At 38.8% G+C, this 20,013-nt stretch overlaps 1 long non-coding RNA gene and 1 pseudogene across 1 annotated transcript in view; both read right to left on the bottom strand.

Annotated features, from left to right (window-relative positions):
- Positions 1 to 17,234, bottom strand: part of LOC141372767 (uncharacterized) — a 78,745-nt gene extending 61,511 nt beyond the window's left edge. The window contains exon 1 of the long non-coding RNA XR_012378171.1: positions 16,988 to 17,234. This is a non-coding gene — a long non-coding RNA (uncharacterized lncRNA). The remainder of the gene's footprint in view (positions 1 to 16,987) is intronic.
- A 501-nt stretch (positions 17,235 to 17,735) lies between these two features.
- On the bottom strand, positions 17,736 to 19,580 carry LOC112823694 (importin subunit alpha-1 pseudogene; annotated as a pseudogene).
- Between the last annotated feature and the right edge of the window lie 433 nt (positions 19,581 to 20,013).

Raw genomic sequence — 20,013 nt, 5'->3', positions numbered from 1 at the left:
CAGGAATTCAGTAAAGTAGCAGGATATAAAATCAATGCACAGAAATTGGTGGCATTCCTATATACCAACAACAAGAGAGAAGAAAGAGAAATTAAGGAGTTGATCCCATTTACAATTGCACCCAAAAGCATAGATATGCATTTACAATTGCAGCCAAAACCAAATCTAACCAAAGAGGCAAAGAATCTGTACTCAGAAAACTATAAAACACGCATGAAAGAAACAGAGGAAGATAAAAAGAAGGGAAAAATTTTCTATGCTCATGGATTGGAAGAACAAATATTGTGAAGATGTCAATGCTACCTAGAGCAATCTACACATTCAGTGCAATCCCCATCAAAATACCATCCACTTTTTTCAGAGAAATGGAACAAATAATCCTCAAATTTCTATGGAACCAGAAAAGACCCCGAATAGCCAGAGGAATGTTGAAAAAGAAAAGTAAAGCTGGTGGCATCACAATTCCGGACTTCCAGCTCTATTATAAAGCTGTCATCATCAAGACAGTATGGTATTGGCACAAAAGCAGACACATAGAAAAATGGAACAGAATAGAGAGCCCAGAAATGGACCCTCAACTCTATGGTCAACTCATCTTTGACAAAGCAGGAAAGAATGTCCAATGGAAAAAAGACAGTCTCTTCAACAAAGGGTGTTGGGAAAATTGGACAGCCTTATGCAGAAGAATAAAACTGGACCATTTCCTTACACCACACACAAAAATAGACTCCAAATGGTTGAAAGACCTAAATGTGAGACAGGAGTCCATCAAAATCCTAAAGGAGAACACAGCAGCAACCTCTTCAACCTCAGCTGCAGCAATTTCTTCCTAGAAACATCCCCAAAGGCAAGGGAAGCCAGGGCAAAAATGAACTATTGGGATTTCATCAAGGTAAAAAGCTTTTGCACAGCAAATAAACAGTCTACAAAACCAAAAGACAACCGACAGAATGGGAGAAGATATTTGCAAATGACATATCTGATAAAGGGCTAGTATCCAAAATCTATAAAGAACTTATCAAACTCAACACCCAAAGAACAAATGATCCAATCAAGAAATGGGCAGAAGACATGAACAGACATTATCCAAAGAAGACTTCCAAATGGCCAACAGACACATGAAAAAGTGCTCAACATCGCTCGGCATCAGGGAAATCCAAATCAAAACCTCAAAGAGATACCACCTCACACCAGTCAGAATGGCTAAAATTAGCAAGTCAGGAAACGACAGATGTTGGCGGGGATGTGGAGAAAGGGGAACCCTCCTACACTGTTGGTGGAATGCAAGCTGGTGTAGCCACTCTGGAAAACAGTATGGAGGTTCCTCAAAAAGTTGAAAATAGAGCTACCCTACGACCCAGCAATTGCACCACTGGGTATTTACCCCAAACATACAAATGTAGGGATCCGAAAGGGTACACGCACCCTGACGTTTATAGCAGCAATGTCCACAATAGCCAAAGTATGGAAAGAGCCAAGATGTCCATTGACAGATGAATGGATAAAGAAGATGTGGTGTATATATACAATGGTATATTATGCAGCCATCAAACGGAATGAAATCTTGACATTTGCAATGACGTGGATGGAACTGGAGGGTGTTATGCTGAGCGAAATAAGTCAATCCGAGAAAGACATGTATCATATGATCCTTCTGATATGAGGAATTCTTAATCTTAGGAAATAAATTGAGGGTTGCTGGAGTGGTGGGGGGTGGGAGGGATGGGGTGGCTGGGTGATAGACATTGGGGAGGGTATGTGCTATGGTGAGTGCTGTGAATTGTGTGAGAATGTGAATCACAGACCGGTATCTCTGAAACAAATATTACATTATATGTTAAAAGAAGAAGAAGAAGAAGAAGATAGCAGGAAGGGAAAAATGAAGGGGGGGAAATCGGAGGGGGAGAGGAACCATGAGAGAGTATGGACTCTGAGAAACAAACTGAGGGTTCTAGCAGGTGGTGGGGGGGGAATGGGTTAGCCTGTTGATGAGTATTAAAGAGGGCACATACTGAATGGAGCACTGGGTGTTATATGCAAATGATGAATCATGGAACACTACATCAAAAACCAATGATGTAATGTATGGTGATTAACATAACATAATAAAATAAAATAAAATAAAATAAAATAAAATAAAAGGAAGAAGAAAAAACATTTCAAATAGGTATCCTAAAGTTACACCTCAATAAACTAGATAAAAGTGCAGACTAAATCCTAAACAGGAAGAAGGAAAGAAATAATAAAAATTAGAATGGGAATAAATAACAGAGAACAGAAAAAAAAAGAAATAAAAAAAATTGCTTCTTTGAAAAGATCAAGAAAATTGGCAAACCTTTATCAAGATTGACCAGAAAAAAAGAGAGAAGATTTTACTACTAATACCAGAAATTAAAGGATCCACCACACCGATCTTATATAGATATATTATTAAGAAATAACATAAACAAATTATGCCAACAAATTAGACAACCTAGGTAGAAGGGATACACTACAGGAGAGACACAGCCTACAAAAATGGACTCAAGAATAAATATAAAATCTAAAAAGCTCTATAACAACTTATTTTATAGAGAAACGAAATTCAGTTATGAATCAAAAAACTTCCCATGAAGAAAAGTTTATGACCATATGGCTTTATGGTATATTCTACCAAATGTTTAAAAAAGAATTAATAGCAATTCTTCATAAACTTTTCCAAAGAATAGAAGAGGAACTCCTTCCAACTTATTGTGAGACTAGTATTATACTGATACCAAAACCAGATAAAGATACCACAACAAAAGAAAACAAAACAAAACCATTAACCAATATTCATTAAACATGGATGTAAAAATCTTCAACAAAATACTAGCAAACTAAGGCCAGCAACATGTAAACATAATTGTGCACTTTGACAAAATAGGATTTATTCCAGGAATGCACAGTTGTTTTAATGTGAAAAAATCAGTGTAATGTATCATATTAATAAAATAAAGGACAAAAAATCATGATCATTTTAATAGACACAGAAAAATCACTTGACCAAAAAAAAAAAAATCCTTTCGTGACAAAAACCCTCAACAAACTAGGAAAACAAGAGGCCTTTCTATCTCATTCTCATAATGGCCGTCTATTAAAAACCTGCAGCTAGCATCATTCTTAATAGTGAAAGACTGAATGTTCTCTCTCCCTATGATAATGAATAAGAAACAATTGTCTATTCTTGCTACTTCATTTTTTTTCTCAGATTTTTTTTATTTGACAGAGACAGAGATAGTGAGAGCAGGAACACAAGCAGCGGGAGTGGGAGAGGAAGCAGGCTTCCCCCCGAGGAAGGAGCCCAATGTGGGACTCGAACCCAGGACCCTGGTATCAGAAGCTTAATGACTGAGCCACCCAGGCGCCCTATTCTTGCTACTTCTATTGAACATTGCATAGGAGGTTCAAAGCAGGGCCATGAGGTTAGATTATACATGTTAAAAAAAAGACATCTAGATTGAAGAGGAAAATGTAAAACAATCTCTATTTCCAAATGTTATGATGTCTTATGCAGAAAATCCTAAAGAAACTACAAAAATTATTAGAACTACTACATGAGTTCAATGAGGTTGCAGGATATAAGATTAATATACAAAATCAATTTTACTTTTATACATTAGCAATGAACAATCTAAAAATTAAACTAAGAAAACAAATCTATTTACAATAACACCTAAAGAAAAAAATACTTAGGAATAAATTTTACAGAAAAAAGTGCAAGACTTGCACACTAAGAACCACAAAAAAAAACATTGAAAGTAATTAAGGAAGACAAAAATAAATGGAAATACCTCCCATGTTTATGAATTGAAGAATGAATATTGCTGTGGTAGTAGTACACCCCAATTGATCCACAGATTCAACACAATCTCTATCAAAATCCTAGCTACATTAATTGAAGAAATTGACTGCTAATCCTAAAATTGATATGGAATTGCACGAGGTCCTGAATAGCCAAAACACTATTAAAAAAGAAAAAGTTGAAGGACTCATACTTCCTGATTTCAAACCTATTACAAAGCTACAGCAAACAAAACAGTCTGATATTGGCAGACTAATAGTAAAATTAATGGAATAGAATTGAGAGTCCAGAAACAAACCCTTATATTTATGGTCCAGTGATTTTTGACAAGAGTGTCAAGACAATTCAAAGAAGAAAGAATAGTCCTTTCAACAATGGTGGAGGGAAAACTGAACATCCCCCCACAAAGGAATAAACTTGAAATCCTACCTCACTCTACCTACAAAAATTAAAGTAGATAATAGGCCTAAATGTAACTGCTCAAACTAAAAAACAAAAACAAAAGCAAAAAACCAACAAAAAAAACTTTTAGAGTAAACACAGAAGTAAATGTTTGTTACAGTGGATTAGGCAATGGTCTCATGGATATAACACCAGAAGCACAGTAACCAAAAGAAAATATATATATAATATATATATTTATACATTTGACTTCATCAAAATTAAATGTTTTTGTACTTCCAAAGATAGCATCAAGAAAGTGAAAAGACAACTCAAAGAATAGGAGAAAATGTTTGCAAATTATATATCTGATAAGGGACTTAATATCCAGAATATATAAAAAGTTCATGTAAGTCAATAATAAAAAATATAAATAACCCAATTAAAAATGAGCAAAGTCTTTGAACAAACATTTCCCCCAAGGATATATCCAAATGGTTAATAAGTATATGGAAAGATGCTCAGCATCATTAGTTCCCAAAGAAATTAAATCAAAACCACAATGAGATGTCACTTCGTATACATTAGTATGCCTATGATCAGATAGACACTAACAAATGTTGGTAAGGATATAAAGAATTTGGAATCCTCATACATTGCTGCTGAAAATATAAAATGGTATAGCCTTTTTGTAAGAGGATTTGGCAATTCCTCAAAAACTTAAAAAAAGAGTTACTATATGACCCAGCACTTGTACGCCTAGCTGTATACCCAAGGGAATTAAAAACATATTCCCACATAAAAAACATGTATACTAATGTTCACCATATCCTTATTTATAACAGCCAACAAGTGGAAATAACCCAAATGTCCATCAGCTAATGAATGTTTAAACAAAAGACATAATAACTGAACAATGGAGTATCGTCTGGCTGTAAAGACGAGTGAAATGCCTACCCATGCTAGAAAAATGATGAACCTCGAAATATTATGCTAAGTGAAGGAAGCCAGAGAAGAGACCATGTGTTGTATGATTCCATTTGTATGAAATGTCCAAGATAGAAAAATCCATAGAGCTAGAAAGTATATTTGCATTTGTCAATATTGGTAGGAAGGGACGATGGGGGAGAAACTGTTAAAAGTTGCAGAGTTCTTTTCTGTATGATAAATGTTTTTGAAATTAGATAGTGGTGAGGGTTGCACATACCGTGAGTACACTAAAAAATATTTAATTTTACCTTTTAAAGGGGTAAATTTTATAATATGTGAATTATTTATCTCTAAATCTGATATTTTTTTCAATGTTATTCATTATAGTCACAAACTCCGATACAGTATTTTTGACACATCGAAAAACTTTTTTGGGCGCCTGGGTGGCTCAGTCGTTAAGCATCTGCCTTTGGCTCAGGTCATGATCCCAGGATCCTGGGATTGAACCCCGCATCAGGCTCCCTGCTCAGCAGGAAGCCTGATTCCCCCTCTCTCACTTCCCCTGCTTGTATTCCCTTTCTTGCTGTTTCTCTCTCTGTGTCAAATAAATAAATAAAATCTTTAAAAAAAAAAAAAAGAGAAAAACTTTTTTTGATAAAATCTTTGGAAAGTGTTGTGAGTTAACTGCCTGGGAGTGAGGGCACCTAAGGAGGGTCAGGTTTGGTTGTTTAAAATACAAATATTTATTTCTAGTCCTTCTTCCAGAGTGGATAATGGAGAATAATTGACAATTGAAATAATTCCAAGAAGCGTTTAATACTTCAGGGCAAGTAAAATAATCTCTTCTGGTCTTTTAATTCCTTATCAGGAACTGACTGAATTTTTAGGTTATATCACAGCTCTAAGTCACCCAAGAGCAAGAAATAAAAAGATAGAAGGTCTGGCATAGGCTCTTTTCACATCATTTGAGAAAGAGCGCAACCTTGGGGAGTCATTGTATGCAGTTACCTTTCTCATGAGTCGTTCTGCAAAGAAAGAACCTCATGCACTATCAAATGATGCCACTGATATACTACTATGTTTCCCCAAAGCCACCATTTATGATGAATTTGACTTTCTAAAAATGATTAAGGAACATTTGCAAGTAGGGAGATTTTAGAGGAAAATGGGCAGTCAGGAGTTGAGAGATGGGCTGAAGATACTAACTTTAGCTCGGCATCATTCATGCAGCAACTGTACCCAATACACTTAAGTCAGACGATCACTAAATATGTCTTGAATGAATGAAAATGTTGAATGAATTAAGCACATATTCAAACCATCCATGAAAAGTCTAACAACCATGAGTTCTTTGTATGGAGAAGTAATATTTTATAGTGCAGATTCTGTTTTGGAAGGGATTTTAGAAATTACCAGATTCAATTCCCCATTTGTGTTTGAATATCACTTTCTTTATCTTCTTTAAGGGTTAACCCAACGTATATTTGAATGTATTTTCGGATGTTGAATTTATGAGATCTCAGGATGGTTATCTTTGAGGATTTGACTATTTGTTCTGCATTTAATTAGCTAATATTTACTGAAGGCCACCTTCAGAATACCAGGCATTAGAGGCAAAGTGATAAATAAACAAAAGAATAAGACAAAGACTTTTTTTGCCTTTGGGTAGTTTTCATTCTAGCGGGGTAAGGAGAAAAGACAGAAATAAGTGAACAAAATATATTTTGGTTGATGATAAAAGCTATAGAAAAAATAGAATAAAGAATAGAGAATGCTGGAGGAGACTGCTATTTTGTATGTAGTGGTCAGTGTAGGACTCTCTGATAAGGAAATATTTGAGCAAAGAGAGTCTAAAGGTTTAGGCTAAATCAGTTCTGCCGCTAATTTGTGATGTGGCGTTTAGCAAATCACTGCCCCTTTCTATGATTCAATGTCTTTGTATATAAATGATTGAATTCTAGGTTCCCTTCTAGGTCAATATACTATTATGCAAAGGAAATAGCCATTATTCAAGGACATGTGAAATATGAGTAAATACAGTGCAGCTATATAAGGCATGGGGGGAACTGCTGATCAGTTTCCTGGTCTGTAATAAAATCTCCTCCATTCAAGTCAGTGTAACTCAAGGTCAGAGTTTCTCTTTCCTCTCTTTCTTCCTCACCTAGAATGTTCCTCCCCACAGTTTGGACTCCACAGAGGCTTCTGTCATGGTGAATTTTTTTTTTTCTTTTTAGAAAGGATTCAAGCAGCTTGATTTCAAATTCAGGAACTGGGAACAGTCACAGAGTGTGGCTAAATTCCTTCAGGAGGGTCTGTAATGTCGTCTAGTGGTTTTCAAATTTGGTTACATATTAGAGTCATCTGGGAAGCTTTTAGAAACGCTAGTGTCCAGGCTGTGCCCCAGAAGAATTAATCAGAATCTCCCAAAGTTTATTTAATACCCCTCAGGTTATTACAATGGACAGCTATGATTGAGAACTTTGGTTGAAGGAAAAGAGTTTGGTTTTGACAATGCATACATCTGGGCTCGACATCTGATTTTGACACTTGCTGGATCTGAGCCCTTGTGCAAACATCTTAATTTGACCGCCATTCTCCTTATTTGCAGAAATAAAAAAAAAAATAGTTACATGCCTGAACCAGTAGGCAATCTGTAGTTGATACATTTTCACTAAGATTTATTTTAAGTTCTTATCTATTAAAGTCCTAGTTTTACATAATTTCATACTAGCTCTGTCCAGATAAATGTAAGCCATGTTCTTAGAAGCTGGCAATCTTTATACAAAGCCCTGAAATAGAAAACCCTTAGAAAGGATAGAAGGACAATATAAACACATGCCCCTGGCAATCCATCAGTAAGAAACTACATCCTGAGAGCCCAAACATGGTAGTCAGAATTGTCAAAGGTAGATGTCTTTAGTTATCTATTGCTGCATAATAAATAACCGAAAACATAATGGCTTAAGGCAATAGCATTTCTTATTTCAGCTCTGTAAGCCAAGAATCTGGGCCAGATCAGCTGGGTGCTCTGGCTCTGGGGTTCTCATAAGGCCACAGTCAGAATGACTAAAATAAAAAAAGACAAGAAATATTGTTGAGGATGTGGGATAAAAAGGCACAGTCATATACTGTTGGTGGGAATGTAAATTGGTATGGTCACTGTGGAAAACAGTATAGAGGTTCCTCAGAAAATTAAAACTAGAATTGATCCAATAATTCCACTACTGGGTGTTTACCCAAAGAAAATAAAAACTAATTTGAAAAGATATATGTTTCCCTATGTTTATTGCAGCCTTACTTACCACAGCCAAGGTATGGAAGCAGCTTAAGTTCCCATCAATAGACAAATGAATAAGGAAGAAATGGTGTATCTATACAATAGAATATTATGCAGCCATGAAAAAAAAGTGAGATCGTGCCATTTGAGACAACATGCCATTTGAAACAACATGGACTCTTATTATGCTAAGTGAAATAAGTCAGACTGAGAAAGACAAACACCATATGATTTCACTCCTTTGTGGAATCTAAACAAACTAACAAACAAAAAAACAAATGAGTAAATACACAAAAAGCAGAATCAGACCTATAAATACAGAAAACAAACTGATGGTTGCCAGAGGGGAAGGAGTAGAGGGATGGGCAAAATGGGTGAAGGTGAGTGAGTGATACAGGCTTCAGGTTACGGAGTAAGTCATGGAATAAGAGGCACATCCTAAGGAATATAGTCAATGATATTATCATAGTATTTAGGGTGACAGATGGTAGCTATACCTGTGGTGAGCATAGCATAATGTATAAATTTATTGAATCACTGTGTCATACACCTGAAATTAACATAACATGTGTCAATTATATTCAAATAAAAAGTGAATTAATTATTTTTTTTAAAGGCTGCAGTCATCTCAAGGCTCACCAGGTAAGGGTTTGCTTCTTAGCTCACTTAACATGGTTGTTAGTAATTTTGGTTTTTCACAGGCTTTTGCAGTGAGGCCTCCTCAGTGGCTTGCAAGTTGCTCATCAGGGGGCCTCCCTTGATCCCTTGCCATGGGGGCCTCTCTGTACAATGTGGCAACAAGCAAGCAAAAGGGCAGACAGTGCCAGCAAAAGAAGAGTGCTGGCAGGATGGACACCATAGCCTTTTGACATCTACCCACTTCCACCATATTTTATCATTAGAAGTGGGTCCTGAGATCCAGCCCACACTCAGAAAGGATGACCCATACCATGAATCCCAGGAGGCAGGGATCATTGAGAGTGCTATCAGCAACCGCCTACCACAGTAGATGCCTGGAAGTTTTGTTTCTTTAAATCAAAACGTAGTTGTTGCTTCTCAGAGGAGAGATTGACAATAGAAGCGCCAGTATTACTTCATTCTCATTTGTCTATGCAAGAGCCAAGCCCCACCCTCCCGCACAAGGGTTCCTGGGGGTTCCATTTACGGAGTCCATGCTTTGTGCACAGAGTTCTAAGGGTTTTGAAATGAATAAAACAGCAGTCATCTTCTAGGAGCTCACCAGAAAAATGAGAAAAACAGAAAAAAATCATTCCAAAACAGGACAGTAAATTTTATTATAGAGAAACTATGTGCTGTGGTATACAGAAAAAAGAAAAATCATGACTCCTTGGAAAGGGAATCAAATTTGAGCTACACCAGAAGGATATAGAGAACTTGGAGAGATGTCTATTTAAGAAAACTATCCAGGTGTGGGAACAGTTTGAGCAAAGGCACAGTGGCAGGAAAACTGAGGGAACATTACGGACTTATGAAGATGAAGTATTGGACTCAAGATACTGACCAGAGAAAGAAGGCGAGATCCAGTTAGCTAGACACAAAGTGGATTTCAGTGCAGAGACCACTGAATATTTGAGAATCAGAGACTGACCTAGTAAGACCCATGCTTAGGACAATCACACTGGCAGCAAAGTAAGAGATTGGAGTAGGGGCAGCTGGGTGGGGAGAGGTGTGCTGGAAGCAGGGAGACCAGTTAATAAAACCTTTAAAATTATACAGTGGGTAGGTAAAAGGATCTCCTCATAGTCAGGGGAAGTCTGCGTGGAAACCACAGTAAAGGTCTGAGGGGCCACAGCAGAGACAGCACCACCAGGATTTAAGGAGACCTTTGAGAAAAGTTTAGGCAACAGAAGTTGAGAATGACTGAATTTTCACACCTGGGTGACTAGATTTATAACAGCAAGTCAGGGGGAGCATTCGGAAATATGAAGTAAAATAAAGAATGTATTATTTGACTCTCTCATCCCTTCCACACAGTTCTCTTATGAGAAAAAAGTTCCTCATTTGCCCGGGAAAATAAGAGCTGAAGCGTCACTCTGGATTGTGTGTGCTGTTGTTTGTTTGGAGAGATAATAAAACGCAGGGCATAGATTCAAAACCCCCAGGAGGGTGGTGAAGCAGAGTCAGAAATCAAATTTAAGTCTGTTTGATCCTTCCCACTACTTTCGGAACTTTGAGTCTTTGAGGTCTTGATTGTCACTCTGAGCAGATTATGTTACACTCCACAGACAATGAATAGCTAAGGCAACTTTATTTTTTTCCATCTTTTTGTTTCATTTTGCAAGGGCTTTATTTTGAGTTGGTTATAATTTAGGAGCTTCATAGGCATAACTGCTCCAATTATGGATTTAACATACCATATCTAATGAATAAGAATACACAAGATTGCAGGAGAAAGGAATGTCTATTTTCATCCAAGGGCATTTGAAGAAGCCAGGATGGAATTTAGGTTTGGCTCTCAGGGAAGAGCATATGTCTTTACTGCACTGCAAAGTCACCATGCAGAGAGGAAAAGAATACTTGGCTGGTGATTCCAAAACCAGCACTAAGAAATATCTCCATGGAGAAAGCAGAAAGGGGAGGCGGGGTTGAGAGTAGAATAACTGAGTAATTTCATTCTAGAAATAGCAGAGTTGGTACTGAGCAAAAGGTTTTCCCAATGGCCAGGTAACCAGGTGACCTGATCAGACATGAATAAAAAATGGGATGTCCCCAGGGGAAATATCTACCTCTCAATAATCCCACACCAATAGGAGACCAAGTTCTGTTCTCCAAGAGATAATGTGAAACAAGCCTCAGAGTTAATCCACTAGAGGTGCAAGGAAGCTAAAATATTTATCCTCCAGTTTCTGTTGATCATTGGTTCAAGGTTATCTTGGGGAATGTCAATTTCTGAGGTCTTTGGCCAGCCTCAGACAGAGCATGAATGCTTAGGGGACAGCCCCTAGGAGGGGAGCCCCAGATGGTTGGTGATGATAGGATATGGCAGGCACCCACAGCTTGAGTTATACCTAGTCTACTGGTCCTCCTTCTCATCCAACAAGGTCTAACCTGTTCATCTTTAATTACAGATTTATCGAGCACATACCATATTACAGCCACTGGGATACAACAATAAACAAGGTAGACATGTTCCTTGCCCTTATGGTTTCTACATTCAAGTAAAGAAGACATATAATTAAGCCAACAATTGTAATCAAAATTTATCTTATAAGATTTTTCAAACATACAGAAAAGTTGAGAGAAGTTTATAATGAACATCCAATCATCCATCATTCAGTTGGATAGTGGTTGCCAGCATTTTGTCACGTTTGTTTCATCTTGTTTTGTGTTTTTTGTTGAATTATTTCAAAGTAAATTATACACATTATAACACTGACTCCCATTACTTTAGCATGTATCTCTCTCTAAAAAAAAAAAAAAAAAAGAATGTTTCTCTGGGTACACAGCATTATTACACCTGACAAAATCAAACTCAACAACAATTCTTGGCATTGAATACCCAGTCTTTAACATCAATTGACAAGGAATTCAATAAACTCAGAGAATGTACAGACTGGTCCTCTGTCTAGTCCAATACTCTGATTTTATGCCTTGTAACTTATGGCATGGTTGTGGTGATGAGGAATTCATTTATCTGAAAAGGGGCTCAGAAGACCTGGCTTTAAAACTGGCCACTAACTTGGTGACTAATCAATTTTGTCAGAGATCAGACTGGCTCCAAAAAGAGAAAAAAAAAAAGGATGGAATTTACTGGCTCATATATCTGAAAAGTCCAGTTATAACACTATTAACATTCACAAATAGTTAAATGACATGTACTATGTGTCAAGCCCTGCTCTAAACACACACACGCGCGCACACACACACACACACACACACACACACTTATTTCTCCCAGTCAGACTTCATGAGGTAGGATTCCAATTACTGTTTTCATTTTACAGATGAGGTGGTTGAGACATCCAGAGAGCAAGCGACTTGCCTAAGGAGGTCACACAGCTTGTCAGTGGCAGAGTTGTGACTCTGGGCAGTCTGGTCCCAACATCTAGCTTATGGTTTATGGACTCAAATATATCAGACTCAATCTTCTCATACTATGCACTCCCACTTATTCTTTGGCTCCATTTTCAAGCAGAGCTTTGTCTGATGACTGAAACATGGCTTTCATTAACCACCTTTACCCTCAATCACCCCAGCAGAAATCCTAAGGCTCTTTTCTCAACAATTCACAATGCAATATTTCTGACTGACGTTCATTGTCTCTGATTAGCCTGGCTTGAGTTATGATCCGTCCCTGCACAAATCACTAAGTCTGTGAAATCAATCGTTCACCCCCAGAGCTGGAGTGTAGTCCATTTTAAAAGGTGGAGAATGAGAGAAGCAAGGGCTTCACCAAAGGAAACCAGAGTGCTATTTCTGGAAGAATGGAAGCTGCATGCTGAGTGGCAAGACTTGCTCATGAGCATCCCTGGATCCCAGCAGGACCTTGCAACGCAAAGCCTCCATTTCCTCCACTGCAAAGTGAAGGCAGTTGGACACCATAATTTCTAGAGAAGATTTTTAGTTCCAGTCACCCAAATTTTATCCAATTTAGAAAATGAGGGCTAGGAGATGAGATGGCATTTGCTCAAAGTGACAGAGATAACTAACTAGGGCTATTCATTTCAGCTCTTTGGCTACTGAAATGTGGAGGGTCCTCAAAAAAACCTCTGCAAGTAAGTATAATTGCTGGCATTGGTCCTTACTTGCAGGATCTGTGGCTTTACAAAAGAGGAAAGGATTATTGTGTAGCTATTGACCTCATCTGAAAGATATATAGTAGAGCAACAACTTTTAATAAAGCCCCCAAAACATACAAAAGGAATTTTTCAGAGGATCCTCCAAGATTAACCTGAGTTTCCACAGGAATTTAGGGCTGATGGTGCCAGGTAATACTTGTCTGATGTCATTCAAGTAGCTAATGGCTGCAGACAACCTCACCTGGAATAGCATCAAAGCTGTTGACAAGCAAGAAGAGAAAGTCCACCCAAGCTTGGCACGTCTGGATCTGTATAAACGGGTGTTGATTTTCATCTCTCAGTCACTTTGAAGTAAATCTTCCTAGGGAATCAACTTAGGAACCACCTCCTACCTTGGACTTTAGAAAATAATGTCAAGCTCTAAGTCTTAAAGAAAAATGAGCAATGGGATATTTCAATTTCATCCCAACTTTAGCTACAAGGAAAATTTTCATAAAGGATAGGATGGGACTACCAAGACAGAGGGATTAGTGAACTTCATAAGCTACGGATATATTTTTTAAAGATTTTATTTATTAATTTGACAGAGAGAGACACAGCAAGAGGGAACACAAGCAGGGGGAGTGGGAGAGGGAGAAGCAGGCTCCCTGCTGAGCAGGGAGCCGGATGTGGGGCTCCATCCCAGGACCCTGGGACCACGACCCGAGCCTAAGGCAGATGCTCAACGACTGAGCCACCCAGGCGCCCCTGTATTCTTATTATTTAAGAAGCAGGGACTCACTGGAGCCACAGGGAACAGGCATTATGATGGCATGTCTTCTCTGTGTCTATGTCCCCTATTCTCCCTTGGTTGGCCAATTTCTTTGTGTTAGCCCCAATCACAAAGGAAACCAGTTTGATTGGTATTTAGTAGTTGTCCAGCACAGGCTGCTCTTGGATCAGCTGCCCACCCCGTCTAATTTTAGCCATTCCTGCACCAAGCACAGTCTAGAGGTTCTTTCTAAAGAATGGGGTTATGGATAGGGAAGCTCAAAAGGAAGGGAATGTGAGAAAGAACAAGATTTCATGAAAGGTTGGTCTGGTACACCTGTTCTTTTGAAACTACAAGCTAAAATCTGATATCCAGTTCTTTCTTCTTATCGCCACTTCAAAAGAGGAAACCAGATGTTTACACAAGATTTGTGATCCCACATAAGCGATAAGTTCATGAACATCTGTTCATCCTGTGGTACCTCCAGATTCAATAATGTTTTGGGCTAAAAAAATGTTCTCCCCTTTGGATTCCCTTACACAAACCATTCAAAAACATGATGTTGACCCATCCCATGCCTCATTTGCAATCAGCCCCACTGACATTTACCTCTCACTAAAGTACAAAATTATATGGTAGGAAGGAATAGAAGATCTAATATTTATGAAGCACCTACTTAGTACCAGGGACTATCAGGTTTCTGTATATTCTAACAATAATCACAAAGCAGAAGTTACTATCCCTGTTATATAAATGTGGAAATTAAGACTCAAAAAAGTCGGCTTTTCCAAGATCCCACAATTATAGCTCTGAGATTCAAAGGCAGTTTGCATGACTGATCATCCATGCTCCATCTGTATATTACCTACCCCCCCTTTTTTTTTAAGATTTTATTTATTTATTTGACAGAGAGAGACACAGCAAGAGAGGGAACACAAGCAGGGGGAGTGGGAGAGGGAGAAGCAGGCTTCCCGTGGAGCAGGGAGCCCGATGCGGGGCTCCATCCCAGGACCCTGGGATCATGACCTGAACCGAAGGCAGGCACTTAAGGACTGAGCCACCCAGGTGCCCCTATCTACCCCTTTTGAATCTTTTCACTGTGTCTTGCATGCAGCCAGGAGTTAGGAAATTGATAATTAGGATCAGCAACTCATCAACACCTGCCCCTCATGATTGTCTATATAAAAAGGTTCAGTGATCAAATAAGTTGAATATTTCTGCATGTAACATCCCTCTCATAAAATTTATACTATTGACATATTAAAGACTCTAAAATGTCCAAAATCAGTTTAGTTTTGTTTGGCCAGTATTTTCTAAGTTAACTTGATCACAGAATGCTCTTTCAGAAAACATCTGTTGATATTGCATGAACATAAAATTCCATGGAATGATCTTTGGGGAACACAACACTGCATCATGTCATATTCTCCTCATTTTATGAATAACAATTCTAGGTCACAAATACAAAAAAAAAAAAAAAACGAGTGACAATACTGACTGAGAATGAAAGAATGATTTGTGTTAGGACTCACAGCTAATGACTGATGGAGCTGGGGCCAGAGGTCAGAACTCCTGGATGCTAATGCTTATGTTAATGAAGCCTTGGCATTAAACAGTCATATATCTGCTCCTTCTTCCTGTTCTCCTCCCCGGGGATGTCATTCATGAGTCCCTCTTCATAGCAAAATCTTACCACCTAGCAAAAGAAATGTTTTCTGACTGATCCAGCTTATACCCATCACTGGTCTCTCCCTCCTCCTCCTCCTTTCTCTCTCTCTCTCTCTCTCTCTCTCCCCCTATCTGTCTCTCTTTCTCATAAATTCTTAAAGCACTTAAAGAATGATAGAAAACAGAAGGAAAAAAAATCTATTCCTCCATTTTGTGCTGAAGGCTTATATCTCTAATCAATTGTGGCACTTCATGTCAAACCTAGACATGATTCAACATGAATTTAATACAAATTCATGGTACTCAAAGTAGCCTCTACAGATCCCACGGCAGTAGCATGCACAAAGAAATAAGGTTGCCGTCTTATATTTAGAGTACAATTTTGTCTGTTATGTGTTGCTTTTCCCCTTCTCCATTTATTTATTTTGTTTACAAAAGTGACAAAGATCATGCCTTGTGTTCTTAAATATCTCAGGGTACTTAGGACAGGGTGGAAGATGCTATATAAACTTATGGACTCACATCATAACATTCCAACACTTCAAGAGACAATAACATTATAGAATCACAGACTTTAAATGAGGCAAAAACAAAACAAAAAACAAAAACAAAAACCCTGACAAAGTGTGAGTCAAAGAGCTGAATGCACAGGGAAGATGCACAGTGACAACTCCAAAGCCTTAATGATTTGGGGATGCAACTGTTTCATGGCTGTGTTTCTTTTCAGCAGGAGAGTCACCCACAGGGAAATGAACCACGCCCTGCAGCCTTTCAAATTCCTGGGAGATCAACAGGAACCTCTGGGATTTAGCACAGTATTGATGGAAGTTTTCTTCAACTTGTGGCCACAGAAAAGTAGATCTCTCAGGCACTTTTCTTTCCTCTCAAGGCATGGTTTTCTTCCTTCAAAGCTTTTGAAGGAAGCTTTTGCACATCCTCTTATAAAATATCCCAGATCTGAGATAGAAGTTTTGAAGAGATTGTTTTAAAGTTTGTATATGATGCAAATGGATCCCTGAAGTTCTTCTCCACCCTCTAGCTAACACTGGCTTTTTCTCTCCAAAAATTTGAGTTGAGCAAATCTCCCAGAAGTAGAACCAAACACACCAAGATGGAGAATGGGAGAGGAAATAAAATTAAGGAAGGAAGGAAGGAAGGAACGAAGGAAGGAAGGAACGAAGGAAAGGAAGAAAGAAATCCAGGAAGCTCAACATCCAAATAATAAAAATTCCAGAAAGAATGGTTTGAGAAAGTGAAGTAGAGGAAAAAATAATGATATAATGAGAAAAAAATTCAGAATAGAAGGACACAGGTCCCCAGATTGAAACCTGAGTACTCTGTACAAAACTGTTTAAAGCCTCACTCTAGGACATGTGATAATGACAAGTCTGAAATACCTGGAAGAAACAGGTGACGAGCTCTTTTGCCAAATTCAATGGTCAATTCACAATTACCTTTCTTCTTGACTTTTCCGTTGCATTTGACACAATTGACTACTTCCTGTACTTAAAAGATGTTTCTCACTTGACTATTATAACATTGTGCTTCCATTTTTTTTTTTTTTTGGTCCTATCTCTGTCTCTTCCTCCTCTTTCTCTCCTTCTGGATCCTCCTCATATTCCCAAACCTCTCCACACTGGTGGGCTTCTGTAATCACTCCCTCAATATGTCATCAGAACTCATATACTGGTGATTCTAGAACCATATTTCTAGTCCTGACCTCCTCCAGAAAGTCTAGGCTCCTATATGCAACTGTGCTTTGGCATTTCTACTTAGGTAAGGCTGGACTGCTGAAATGTATCATGTTCAGAAAGGAACACTTGATTCCATATGACCAAACCTGCTTTCAAACCAGTGTTCTCCATCTCAGTCAGCAGTTTCCCCTTCTATATGGTTGTTTGATTCTAAAGAAGTCAGCTTTGATGATTTTCACTCATACCTCACATCTTATCCCTCAGCACAGCCATTGGTTCAGCCTTCAAAATGTCTTTGTAATTAGACCAAATCTCATCCCCTCACTCTTCCCATTGGTGGTTGCATTTCTCACCTGAGACAGTGACTCCTAACTAAGGGTTCTGCTTCCTCTCTTGGTCTGTCTTCTCCCTTCAAGTTCCTCAGAGCACCTACAGCAATTATTTTTTTATTTTTTATTTTCGGAATTTAATCTTTACTTACAGGACACTGCAAGAGAGGAGATTCTACATAGAAATAAGAAACTCACTGAGAGGAGGAGCTTCATACAGGTTGTACAGTTTGGAACTGGTCAAGGAGAGTTTTGTTGTAAAAAGTGCTACAATAACAAAACACATTTAAAAAGAGTTCTTAGTAGAGAAACAGTAAGACAAACTTCTACCAAACAGAGTACACAACAAACAACTTTCTGCCTCAGCTGTACAATCTAAAAGTTAAAAGTCCCAGGAGTGCCATCCTGAACTTGGAACGTATAGCCTTCAGAGGTAATTTCTGGCACAACATTCTGATCTTCCTCTTCCTCTACAGAGAAATCCTTCTCAATCAAGTTTAATGAAGCTTTGTACACAGACTCATTTTCATGGTTTTGTAGAGCTTCAATTTTGTCCGAACCTCCACATTCTTCAATCATTATACTAAGTTTCTCAGTTTCATGTAGTTTCTCAGCAGCCTGAAAGCTGTTTGAAATGGCATCCAGAATAACCAGAATAATTTTGGTGTCTTTTGCAGTTAAGAGGTTCAGCAATGGTTCTATTATGCCACAGTGAACGAGGTATACAATCTGTTCAACTGTCCCACCACTTGTATGGTTGGTCACAGCCCAGACAGCTTCCTTTTGTGTCTTAAAGTCTGCCTTAGAGAGAACACCAACGAGGAGTGGGACTAATCCATGATTCACAACTTGCTGTATCTGGTCCTGGCGACCAGCTGTGATGTTTGACATTGTCCACGTAGCTTCCTTCTGAATATTAGTTTTGGGGTTCGTTAGGAGGCTGGGAAAAACAGCAAGTGCTCCTGCATCTATTACAACCTGAGTCTGTTCATCTGTCCCAGTAACGATATTTCCTATGGCTCTTAGTGCAGGAGTTACAGTGGGCAATTCAGTAGCTCCTAGAAGCTTCACAAGCTGGGGCACAACTCCTGTTTTCACAACCATTTCAATCTGTTCATTTGGACCATCAGTAAGGTAGTAAATAGCCCAGCAGGTATCTGCCAATACTTCTGGATCATCATGATGCAGGAGACGAACTAAGGTAGGAAGAATCTGCTCAACAGCATCTAATGGGGGTGCAGGATTCTTGTTGCGACAAAGGTTTGAAAGTGTCCAAGTAAGGTTACGTAAGTAACCATATGCTAAAGATGACATATCAGGAACTGCAAGGAGAGCCAATAGTGGGTCAACTGCACCATACTTGATAACCAAGTCTTGAAAAACTGAACCATCACCTGCAATGTTTCCTAGAGCCCATACAGCTTGTTCACTGATGTGGGCATGGGAAGATGCCAACAGAGAAATGAATGCTGGGATAGCACCTCCATCTACCACAGCCTTGGTCTATTCTGACGTCCCAGAAGCAATGTTAGTGAGAGCCCACGCAGATTCAAACTGAATGGGACTACAATCAGTTCTGCCCAAGAAGGACACAAATTTTGGAATCAAACCAGCCTGGATTATGTTGTCTATGGGGGGCTGTTTTTCCCTAGAAAGCAGTTTCCTAGCAGCTTGAGTAGCCTGGAGCTGGCTTTCCAAATTGTTGCTATTTATGCCTTTGACAATGTCATCAACAGACCAATTTACAGTGCCCTGGTTGTTGCGGTTTTCCTGTAGTGGAGAGGTAGCATCATCAGGAAACGAGCTTACATTTCTCCTTTTCAGCATCTGGTCATCCTTCTTAGCTTTCCTCAGCTCCACATTAACTTCTATTCAGCACCGCCTCATTTCTGTACTCTTTCCCCTTGTTCTTGAATCCCCCTGTTAAGGCAAGCAGCTGGTGAATTAGCATTCTCATTGGTGGACATGGTTATGAGGCAAAGGGAGAAAGCTACACAGCTGGCTCAGGCTTCCACAGGAGGCAGTCCAGGGCACGCAGGCCGCAGGACAGCTGACCTCAAAACGTCCACCACGGATCACCCCAAAGACGGTGTCTACAGCAATTATTTTAAGAACATAATTCTGATCACTTGTTCAAAACCCTCCAATAGTTTGCCATCACACTTGGAATAAAGTCGACTCATATTAATAGGTACCATGGGGCTTGAATAAAATATTAGATAACTCTTCCTTCAACCTCACACCACAAGACCCAGGTAGTAGGCTGCAGAGGGATAAAGCTCTCAAGCTTTCCTTTTCTCCAGGGCATGCTTCTTCCCCTCTTGAGAAGTGGCCAATAGTAGGTGTCACCCTTCCAGAAAGCTGTGACTCGGTCACTCAAAGGTAATATAATGCCTATTT

Source organism: Callorhinus ursinus, unplaced genomic scaffold, assembly GCF_003265705.2.
Source record: "Callorhinus ursinus isolate GAN/ISIS: 27379988/994484 unplaced genomic scaffold, GSC_fseal_2.0 scaffold5, whole genome shotgun sequence".
Classification (NCBI taxonomy): Eukaryota; Metazoa; Chordata; class Mammalia; order Carnivora; family Otariidae; genus Callorhinus; species Callorhinus ursinus.
Note: the sequence above shows the minus strand (reverse complement) of the source record. Positions and strands in the feature narration are given on the sequence as shown.